The following is an 11882-nucleotide window of genomic DNA, read 5'->3' as shown; positions in this document are numbered from 1 at the left end:
GTTTCCCATTCTAGTCTTTGTTAATCTTGTTTGCTTATGAAAGCTGTTAAAAAGAGGAATGGTCTGCTAAACATCTGGATCCCGTATTGCTGAAAGGATAAGTCTTTTGGCTCTGTTGTAATGCTGTTTATGGCATATTTGTTGACATTGTTACACAACTAATGGAATTACTGTAAAGAATCTCCTACAGCTGTGTTTCGCTACCTTGGCAATACCTCGGTAATCCCCTTCTGATGGAAAATTACCATTAACTTCTGCCTCTACTGTCTTTCATGTCGTAGAAAGACACTGTCAGAGTTTGATGTCTTTTTACATAGATGATAAACCCTTTCATTTCAGATCTTTCTTTTAGCAGGGAAACTTGCTAACAGGAGCTCTTCTTGACAAAGCTATAATTTGCAACAAAAGGCATTGTAAAAATTAGTTAAAAATTGGTTGTCTCCATCACTGGTCTTGAATTCTTTGCCATTTTATTGTAACTTTTTAAAAAATTTGGTCCCATCAATAATTATATTTAAGATCTAATTGTAGCCAGTAACTGAAAATATTGAAGCTGTCTAAGATATTTAAACACAAACATTCCTTTAACATAAAATATGATTTTGGATTAATATCACTCTTGCACAAAGAATGTACATGAGCATATTGAGCTGGTAAGCAAATTATCTTCCTTAAACTTTGTTTGTTTGTTTGTTTGTTTGTTTGTTTGTTTGTTTTTATTATGATGGTTTCAGAGCTACAAAATTAACGTTAAGTACAAAACTGCTGAAGTGCATTAGGCACTTTAGACCTTTGGAACAGGATCCACAAAGGGACTTTGTGCACTCTGCTAGCACTTCAGAGCATTACCCCAGATTTTAAATCTACAGACAGTGCTGCTTAAAGTTGGAAGGTGTTTAATTTTCACAGCTTTTTAAATTCCAGGTCTGTCTCTTTCTCATTCTGCCTATGCCACAGACACAGCTATATCCTCAGGTCGGGTGCTACTAAACTTTTTCCTGCCCCCCGCCCAAAAAAGTGCTAAGAGAGCCAGCATGTCTCCAAACTGAGCTGCCAGTGGGCTTGCAGTGACTTGTCAGCGTCCAGCCAGCCTTAATCTCTCACACATTCTGGCACGGAGTTTAGACACTGAGGCGTTCTTAATGTGGCCACCCCAAAAGGTGAAAACTTTGGAAAATCACACTGCTATTTATGGTAAGTAGATATACAAAAGTGCCTTTGAAATTCCTGCTGTGAGCTCACTCTCTCTTCCCCTCCTCTCCATCTTGTTCTCTCAGTTATGATACGTAGTTTCTACTATTTTTCACTTTGTTGTGACCATTTGGCACTTTTTCTCCTCTTATTTCAGAAGCTTTTCTGAATCTTCCAGCTCAACCAAACAATATGCAGGCAGCAGTTGCCATCAAAGATGAAGTGAAACACCCATTTAATCGTGTCTTTTAGGCTTCACTATCAACACTGAAGGTAATTAGTCCTTGATCTAAAATGGCATGATACCATTGACTTCAATGGAGTTATATTTATTTACACCAGCTGAAGATACACCTCAGATTTCAATGGCTCATTACAAGGACTATGGCACAAAGGTTTATTTTAGGTTTTGAAATTATTTGACACTTTTTTTAAAAGGTATCTGATCAATGATTTACAACAATGGCATTAATTTCTCTCATTCTTTTCACTTATGTAAGTACCAAACAGTTTGTACTATTGATCCAAGCACAGTGTTACAGTTATTTATTCAGTGATTTCTTAGATTATGTGCTCCAGTGGTTGTCAGTACCAGTGATTATTGTTAGCACAGCCTTTTTCCTGATGTTCATTTCATAGTACAATGATTACAGTTATTATCGTTATATAATTACTGTAGCAAGCATCAAGCTGGTTAACAGGTTCTATAAACACAATTTTAAAAAATTGTAAAATGAGGCAATATAAAATTACATTTTTTTCTATTCAAATTATTTTTATGTTTTATTAGTTGTACTTTCATTCATCAAAATAAAAAAAAGGCGTTCCACCGTTCTATACACTGATGAGTTATGAAGACATCTATGATGGACAGTGCTGAAGGAATCCCATCACTGGGACCACACCATCTGCCATACCCACCTCCAGAGACGTCTTCATGCCACAGGGAAGAATGGGTGCAGTTACACAGTTCTCACTGCTGGTTTTCTCATCTGATAGAGCACTGAACTTTGAAAAATATTTTTTTTTCCCAAATGGAAGATCATAATTACTGACTATAGTGCAATCTTTATTGGTAAGTGTAAGGGTTAAGAGTCGGCTACTTACTGTAGCATGATGCTGACCAGGAAACAGATTCTGTCATTAGCAAGAAAATAACACTTTTTTCCTGTATGTTTTTTAAGGACTGTGGCCCTAATAGCAAAAGCACCACAGGAGATTTCTAAGTTTTGCTGCATCTGTTGATCTTGCCCCAAGCCAGGGAATTCTGATGCATCTGCACTATGATTTTGCAGTTGGTTTTACTCTGAGCTTCCAGGTCAGAGGGAAATTTAATAAACTGCTTTGTGTATATTTATACTTTCAAATGTGCTTAACTAACAATGACATTCATGTAATTTACATATGTAATAACTTTTTTGCTGCATTGATTTTGAAGGTCAAAGAGCCACTGTAGCAGCTGGGGCTATTCTGATTCAGTTTGAGTTTTAGGATTGTGTACAGATCAGGTTTTATTTTATGTGATCCCATTCACCTACTATTCCTGCTGAAGACACAATTTCTGGAAGACAGGACTGTGTCTTTATAGATCAAAGACAGCCAGAAGAAAATCAGAGAACCAGGGAATGGAAAGTACAGGAAAGAATAGACTCTTCTTGCTGACACATTTAAATAGAAGACAGTTATCGAACCATTTAATGTGTCTCACCTCTCTGCCTGAGAAAGACATAAATAATGTAAGGAGGGGGACTACTTCTCTTCACAGCGCCTGCACAATGAAATGTGTTGAAAATTACATGCACTAGTCCCCATCTGTGAATAAAGGTTTAGTTAGATGTTAAGTTCATGAACAAAAAGAAAAAAAATTAGAGAAAAAGTAGTAAACAAAGCTCAGATGTCTATGGGTTTATTCAAAAATACAGAAAACCAGGAGACAATATTGACAGTTTTAGTATTTTTAAGACTGAATATTAATGATAGAATTTTGACTTAATGTATTGGAGTTTAATATCCAGCTCCCAATCTCTTTGATTCCTCTGAACAGTACTCTTTTCAAGCTGTGCTGTCCTACGGTCAGTGTGAGCCAGAACTGAATGGTTGGTTCTTCTATACAGCATTTTCCATAAAAGCTTCCAAAAGTTTCTTTTGAAAACACATCCAGAACAATATATATACTCAAAAATAAATTCATGCACAACAGAGTTTTTAAAGTTTATGTAAACTGTTGGACACAATATATTACCCCCCCAAAATTTCCTTTCCAAGAAGATGATGCTAAGCAAGCCAATTTCTTCCTTTTCTGACCCAGTAATGCAGGAGATGGGTCACTCAGTCACTCAGTCCTCCAATAAATTGAATGAAATGACAATTACTGTTGTGTAGTTCTGGGGACAGCAGAACTTAACACAGCTCCCTACTTTCACAGCCTCCTACTCCCTGTACTCGCAGCCCTGGGAAGAGGCTGAGCCTCCAGGAATCCCAGCAGAAGTCTTCCTTACCTTCCTGTAACCCCAGGACTTTGTTATATCTTGGAATCATGCACTATACACAAGCACATCCAAATGGTATTCCTAACTTATTTACAGCTTAATGTGGGCAAATTTGTCCATCAGCCCAATCACTACTCCATGAAATAAATCCTAGGAAAACATGCTGATCTCATCCACAACACCCTAGAAGATACTGAAGGCAGGATGGATGGATTTCTATGCATGAAGTGTGTGTCATCTCATTTTAGTCATGGTGATACCCCTCTGATCCTTATCCCCTATATATTTTTATTCATTCTGTGGTCCAAAATTTCCATATCCCAAAGTTAAATCACTTCAGAGATTTCTGTGGACAGCTATTCTGATAGAGAAGTAAGAAAAGAAGAATAGATGTGTTTAGTAGAATCTTTTGTACACAGATGGAAAAGCAGGACCCATGAGACCTGTGGTTGCTCACTGAGATGTGGATGTCTATAGTATGCACAGGCTAATTACCAACTTCTGACTGGCTGAGTGTTGGCACATGATGCTTCTGACAAAAAGAGAGCTCAAATCTAGGAAAAGTCAGATGACTGTTGACAAAACAGGGACTCTTCAAAGGTGTTGGCAAATTGGCAAAGGAGCACCTGACCTTGCCGACACCCACTACATTTGTTCTCTAAGTCTGCTTACAGCCAGTACAGCAGGTCCATTACCACAAATTTGCTAACATTTACAATATCTGTTGACCTTCCCAGCACCATGAGAGTGCTTGGAATAGAATTTATCCAAGATCTTTATAAACACTTAATCTTTCAAATCCATAAGAAATATATTAAGACACTCTGTATACATTCCTGAATTTCTCCCCAGCACCATGGAGTGGGTCATGCTAGTCAACAGTATGCAACAAACAGTAAGGACAACACTGAAGCTCAAGGAGCTATCAACATCTGTAATGTGGTACTGCTAGTGAATCTCTTTGTGACAGTGTCACCTTTTAAAGCTTTCTAACCTTTTTTTCCAGTGTGTGAAGTGCTTCCACTAGACTGATGTATGATTCTGGGAAAACAGAAACTCAATCTGTAGTGAGTTACAGCATCGAGACAATGGAATCACTGTAAAAACAAAGTACTGGCTTTTTAGTACTAGCTCTGCTGGATGTTACTTGTAAAAATATTTTTCAAGGGATACCTAATGGTTTCAACTAACAGTAGTAATTTTTTAAAAGCCTGAACTGTACTAAATGGCCTCATGTACTAAAGTTCTCTTTCTCTCACCAATATATTTCTTGCATATTTTATACTCCCCTCAACACAACCAGTGAATTCTGTGTTGAAAAGCATTTAAAGGACATTTAAAAAAACACTATTAGTGTTTCTGATATTTTCAAAGACATTTGAATACTTGAAACAGCCTACCAAATATTTCACTTAATTTATTCTAAATATCCTTCTGAGTCTTAATAAAATCAGAATCATAAAAAGGATAGTATTTATGAAGATCCTCTTCTTCTGATGACTGCCCTAGCTGGTTTCCCATACTAACTTTCATCACTTTTCTTTAGTCTTTCTAAGTTCAGATCCTGTTCTTTTCCAGCATAAGTCAAGGATATACTTCTTATGACTGAAGTTGATGTTGACTGAAGTTGGAGTTGATGCTGCTTTTTTATATATAGAGAGGAAAAAACCCCAATATCAAGCAAAGGGTTACAGGGCTTTTAGCTCCAATAAAATTTACTGTCAGAAGCTCTGTTAGAGATCACTCAAGTCTTGAAATGAAGCTGAAAGTCCTGAGATACAACCTGTTGTGTACAGGACCTAGAAATGGAAGAACATTGCCAAGAATCTTTGCTTTGAGAAAAAGTTATTTGCTGATTTGTGAGAACTGATTTGTGGAACATTTCAGGATTGGAATTGCACTTTATGAACTGCCTGAGTCTCTTTTCAATCACTACAGCTTTAGTGTACTCTTTTCTCATATTTCCTGTCAGAGAAACCAGAGGTTCACATTTGTCAGTCTGGAAGAAAGACTTATGTACATTCTAATCTGTTTGGTGGATACAGTGGCTATGGTTTGTAAGGTAAGAAGGTGGTGAAATGAAGAAAATTGGTAGGCAGTGCTGCAGTGCACTTTGACATAAAGAGCTGAAGAGTTTATGGACTTATTACTGGCAACTGTGCTTGTAGGGAGGTCCTGACAAAGTGATTTCATTCAGAGTCAGTATGCAGGTGGGAAAAAGGCCGTCCTGAAACTAGGAGGACTTCTACCTTCCTCCAGTATGCAAAACAGTGCTCATATTGTATCTGCAACTAACCAATGACCAAAACATTAGAGTGAAGGTTTCTTGAAAGCTGGAGGGAAGAGAGTGTTGTGTTAGTGTGCAAGGGAAAGACACCTGAACCACAGAAATGAAAGCAGCCACCTATAACAGGAACAAAATTACCCACAGGTAGCAAAGGAAGACTACAAAGTCTGGACATGGTAGTCAGAACTGCAAACTTCCTTCAAGGATTGTTTGTGAAAATTGCTAAATTTGATGAACTGGGGGGGACAGCAAAAGGTGTCCCTTTCCCTGAGGGCACATAACTGAGGACACCTCAGAGGCAGGGACAACAATTGCTTGCTGAGCTCTGTCTTACTACATCTTATCAGATGTAAAAAGGAAAATAACAAAGCTGCTGTACTGAATGAGCCCTAAAGGAAATCGAAGCCCAAGCACTGAGACCAGGGAAAGAGAGGAGTCTGTCTGACCTTGCAGGCAATTAACCAAATCAGAAGATATAAACAGGCTAATTCTGATATAATCACATGCATAAACATATCCTTCCAAGCAGCTGACACACATGCCTCACTGATGTTTTTATTCATCTCAAAACATTATTCATGCAATGCAATTTGATACTTGTTTGGGTGAGCAGCCTTTGTAAAGATACTTGTACAATCAGGGAAGATGAAGACTCAGTAAAATGGATAATTAATGCATATGCTGGGAAATTATGTAATTTGAGGTATATTTACATGTGCTTGTATATTTTTGTAACATGCTTCACTTTTCCTTAACTTTGTTGTGATATCTTTTAGCAGCAATGTACTTGATTATTGTTAACTGAACAGTATGAGTTTCACTCTTTTTAATGTGAAAATAAACAAGAGTAATTTTATAGCCTCACCACTTGTATGGTTGCAGAAATGGACTTTAGTACCTCAAGTAAACAACTTCTGTTTTTAATGTCTCTCTTCATACCTGCAGTTCTTTAACACAATATAGGTGATTGCTACCAAGCCTGACAAAGTATCAGTGATGATTTATCTTCTGCAATTGAGATATTTGTAGCTTAATTAATTTTTATTATTTTCAGAGGTAAGTCCCTTTTCTTGGAAGAATATCCCTGTCAGAGTAAAACTGCTCTCACAAAAACCTTCCCATAAGACTGTTTTCAAGCTAATATTAAGTCCATTTCACTATTTAGCACACTGCAGGAAGAGACAGAAGAAATGTTCACTACAATTCAAGAAATTGAAGTATGCTGTCTAACCTGCAAACAACCTTTCCACTTTCACAGATAAATGTTACAAGTACCCTTTATTTCTTGACAGCCTGTATTCTTCGGTCCCAGGTGTAAATACTTTGGAAATTCGAGATACAAGGCTTTCAACTGTATGCTGAAAGCTGTAAATATCAGGCACAATTTCCTTTTATTTTAATGAGTGTGTTGTCATGGAAACTCTGCAGTGGACTCTGGGTTTCATGCTCAGAACTCTTGAGGTTTCTGTCAGTTCCCTGATGGGTCCTGTCAACTGCTCTTTTCACAGGAAGTGATAATAAAAATTCACTTTCCTGTTCAGTGAACCTTGAATGAACCGAAGGAGAACAACCTCAAATTCGCTTGCTTGCTCTCATTCCAAATTTCATATGCATGACTGATGGTATGCTACTTAACCCTTTCAATAACTTCGTAAACAGCTAAGATCTGAAACTGTTAAAAACTCTCCCTTGTTACGTGATCTTGAAAGATATTTGCTTTTCACATGAAGCAAATATTAAACCTGACTTCTTACAAATTTATAAATGGTGACCCCTCTGAGTGAAGCTGGAGAGTGAAAAGGGAAAAGCCTCAACAGTTTTAAGCAGAATACTTTTTTCTTTCCAGAACTATTTCCTGATTTAAAACATTCCAAAGTAATGGCAGAATGAGGTTAATTTCCTGTTTTCTGATTTTTAATGCATTTTACTCTGTAAATATCTCACACAGGTATGTCACATTAGTGAGTGAAAGACAACAAAAACCCATAATCCCTTTCCAGTCTACAATGAGATATTTTTTCAGCAAAGTTCCTACATTCAGAAAGTTCTCCTGTTTGTTGTACAATACCTTATCATTCTGAAACTATCTTTTGAGAACTTTTCCCTCAAGACTTTTGCTTTTACTGTTTAGAGAAGATTCCTGAAATTTGTCATGAACATGATCACGAAAATGCCTGCAGTTAATCAGGCACCTGTGCTGTTGTTCATCCCTTTGCTCCAGTTTTACATATTTCTTAATTTCACAGCTGCCACATTTCAATGCATTGACCTAAATACTGTATATTAAGCTAACTTGTGCCTTCCATGGCTGACTTTAGATGTACCTGCAAGGCAAAGAATAGAACAGCTTGAAACAGGTGCTGTTGGGTGTTTACTGGCTTGCATTACTGAGTTTCAGGAACAGCTTCGGGAAGATACTGCAACTCTAGCAGCTCTGGCGTATGGCCAGCCTCACCGGAAGGAGAGTGACATAACACGCAGCACATAGGCTGCTGTGCCCTCATTGTCAGGTCTCCAACTTTACTGCACAGTCAGTTTCTTAGGTTAATAAATGATTAATCATTTTACCCAAATGTTGGTTTCATTTGGGAAACCTCAAAACATACAAGCAAACAAACAAAATTCCCCAACTGTTGCAGCTGCCTTCTTACCAATATAATAAATAGAACAAAAAGTAGAATTGCTCACTCATTGCTGTAAATTCTACATAATGCTACTTAATCCTGCTTGGAAGTTTTGTGTGATTAAGAAGTTAGAAACCAGTTGTTCAACTGTTTAGAAGGGATCAGATGACAAAAGGAGGGAGGAAAATGAAGTAGTATTAATTGCCACTAATAACTCATAAGTAGTGCTTACAGATCCTGTTCAAACAGGTAAAACATTAAATAGGCTCAGATCTAGTTCTTCCTTTTGCCTGGTGATTTACATAGGAAAACAGGATGACCACATCCGTACATACTTATATGAAGTGTATACAAAATAGAAAAAAGAGGTATACTTTTAAGGAACTTCATTATCAGAGAGAAACAGCACTTTTCTACCTGAAACATTACTGATCAAGTGGAAGAAATAAGGCAGAAACACAAAAAGAAAGGAGAGTTAGAGCAGCGTGGTGTGGAGGTATAGCAGAAGCCTCTAGACTTGGTGAAGGCTTAGAGGATTGAATAGCAAAAGGACTGAGTAGCTGACCTAAGCTTTCCTCCACAAGATCCAGGGGAAGAACCCTTAGGTAAGATGCAATCAATAGAAAGAACATAAAAATATTTGATATTAAGAATTCACTAGTAGAGGTGTGCATTTTTCTCTACTAGAATTTTAAAGATCAAGATTGCCTGTGATTTCAAAAGATGTTTGCTACATAATCCATCACTACTATTCTTGAAAGCAGACCCAGAGGAACTATTACAGTTTTGTGTGGGCAGCATGACTAGATGATGAAATGGTATCTTCTGATGTTAAAGTCCAAGAAAGCGATTACCACTGTGTGAATGGCAAAATCTCCAAATCCCTTTTTCCAATTCCACAGCACCAAAACAAAGACAAAAGTTCATGCTGAAAGTGGCCAATAAACTGCTGGATTAAGGTTCACTATTATCATTCTCAAGCAAGTGTGATTTTGCAGCAGGTGTTGCTATGTTTTTGCCTTTACTATTGTCTCAAAATATACTGATACCCAACTGACTTCAGTTCAGGCAGAGCAACACCTCACAGCACTGTGTTTCTCTGGGTGGGTGTAGACTTTTCCAAGGTCAATAGCAAAAATTAACCCAGTGCCCCATTTTGCCTAGGGAGAGTATAATATTGTCCTACAAGCATCTAACCGGAAAATATGCACAAAAATAAAATTCATTCACATATTTCACATGATAAATATGGACACAGAAAAATGTTCCTTCTTAAGATTTCCACACTGACCATTGGCAGAAATTCTTTTCACTTAGAAAAAATATTCAAATAATGATCAGCTGCACCAAATTAATAGTTTCTGATTTCAGTTACTCTCTTTCTAGAGTCCTACCATTTCAGTGTTTGTGTTTTCCTTTTGACAGAGCAGTCCTTTCTTCATGTTGAATTACATTGTTATGGAGGAAGAATTTGCATTTTTTCTTTGCACACTGACTATTCCCATTGACTTCAAATGGTCTTGAAGTCAAGGGAGCTGTCACATACATAAGTCATCACAGTGTCAGTCAGACCATCAAACAGCAATCACTACACCTACCTACTTCTACAGAAGAATTCAGTCATTTACATACGGCACTTTTGAACCCACAGATCCCATACACTCAGTCAGAGTTTTGAAGAGTAGTGAGGACAGAAATTAAACCATTATATGTGTCAGTAGGGCCCACTATGAAACAGCCTGCTTTCTGTTTCTTCTAGTAGACAGCATTTTAATGAAGTTATTACTAAGCTTAAAGATGGTTAAAATTATGATCAGTAGTGTAATAAAACAGCATAGAAAGTGTAGGAAACATTAATCTTTACTTATTTCTAATAATATATCTCAGACACTTGTCCTTCAAACTGTTTGTATGGTAGTTTCACAATCTTATCAGGATTCCACTGCATACAAGAAATTAAAACAATTGTTATGTCAACATACTGAGGCAGTATTTATAGTGCTTCACACAAACAAACAGGTTGACAAACAACAGGAAGGAAATAGACATTGAATCACCTCAACGGGAGAAAAAAACCAAAACAAATAATGGAGTGGGAGAACTATGCCACTAAATTATGTTCATGATATGGATGTCTCTGCCAGTTATCACTGAAGTGGCTCCATTTTGTACATTAATACACACAATACGCATGTTTTAAAAATTGGTTCAAATATACAATTTTTTTAATATTTACAATATAACTTAGAGAAGGGTGGGTGGTTAAATTCCTATAAGGCGAGACAAAGTATTTTGTTATGGAAAAGGGCACCATAATAGTAATATTTAAAACTCAAGACTGAGAGGTAGAAGACTAGTTATAATAAATCATCCTGACACAAGTTAACATCACTCTGAAGAATTATGTGATGCAGCCTGGCAAAATAAAGGAAAATATATTTTTTTGCTCATTCACACATACAAGTGTTTTGAGCAAGTGAAAAGTAAAGAAAAAGTCTTATATAACAATTCACGGGGTGATGGTCATATTATAAACTGGTGGCTACAAAGTGGCTTTTTAGGTTAAACAACCTAATAGATGAATCCTTATCTCTTTGTTAAAGTGCCAAAAGGTTAATAAAAACCTACTTCCCCACATACAGGTGTAATCTGATTACACAGAACTAGCACAGCATCTTCTGGACAAAGATTTTATATTATTGAAATCTAAAAAAGAATTCAAAAAAGCTGTCTAATTGGAAAATGCATTATATTAAATGTGGATGTTTTGAAATAAAGATGGATAATTTAGATATTGATCCAATATAATTTATGATCCTGGTGCTTTATATTTTAAAACTTACACTACCTTCTTATAAACTAGCAAAAATAGAATGAAAACAGCAGAAATTCATTACATGATACATGTACACTGGTCTGCATACAAATATATATCTCAGGATAGTTTTAGACAAACACAAATAACTTTAGTTAAAATAAGGAATTTTGATATTTACAGCTATACAGAAATTTAGAAAGACGGGATTAGATCTTGAGTTCTTTATGTATGTATTTTTAAGCTACATTTATTCAATGCAGCCAAAGTCACTGCACTTAGAATTTGCACTGCATGACACTGCATATTGTTGGGGAATACACTTGGTGCAGGCAGCTCAGTTTGCACCTGCAGGGTTGTAGCGGTTTTAGCTAGGCCTCAAATTGGCAGGCTCAGAAAATCTATGTGGATTGAGAGACAGCTCTCACCTGACTGGGTAACCAAGGAAGTATTTCATACTAGATGACGTAAACAAG

The 11882-nt window shown here is 36.8% G+C and overlaps 1 long non-coding RNA gene across 1 annotated transcript; it reads left to right on the top strand.

The window, feature by feature from the left end:
• The first annotated feature begins 845 nt into the window (after positions 1-845).
• Positions 846-6849, top strand: LOC139669518 (uncharacterized). Its single transcript, XR_011697278.1, has 3 exons — positions 846-1194; positions 1349-1464; positions 1982-6849. It is a non-coding gene; the product is annotated as an uncharacterized lncRNA (long non-coding RNA).
• The last annotated feature ends 5033 nt before the right edge of the window (positions 6850-11882 follow it).

The sequence above is a fragment of the Pithys albifrons genome, chromosome 3 (genome assembly GCF_047495875.1).
Source record: "Pithys albifrons albifrons isolate INPA30051 chromosome 3, PitAlb_v1, whole genome shotgun sequence".
Classification (NCBI taxonomy): Eukaryota; Metazoa; Chordata; class Aves; order Passeriformes; family Thamnophilidae; genus Pithys; species Pithys albifrons.
Note: the sequence above shows the minus strand (reverse complement) of the source record. Positions and strands in the feature narration are given on the sequence as shown.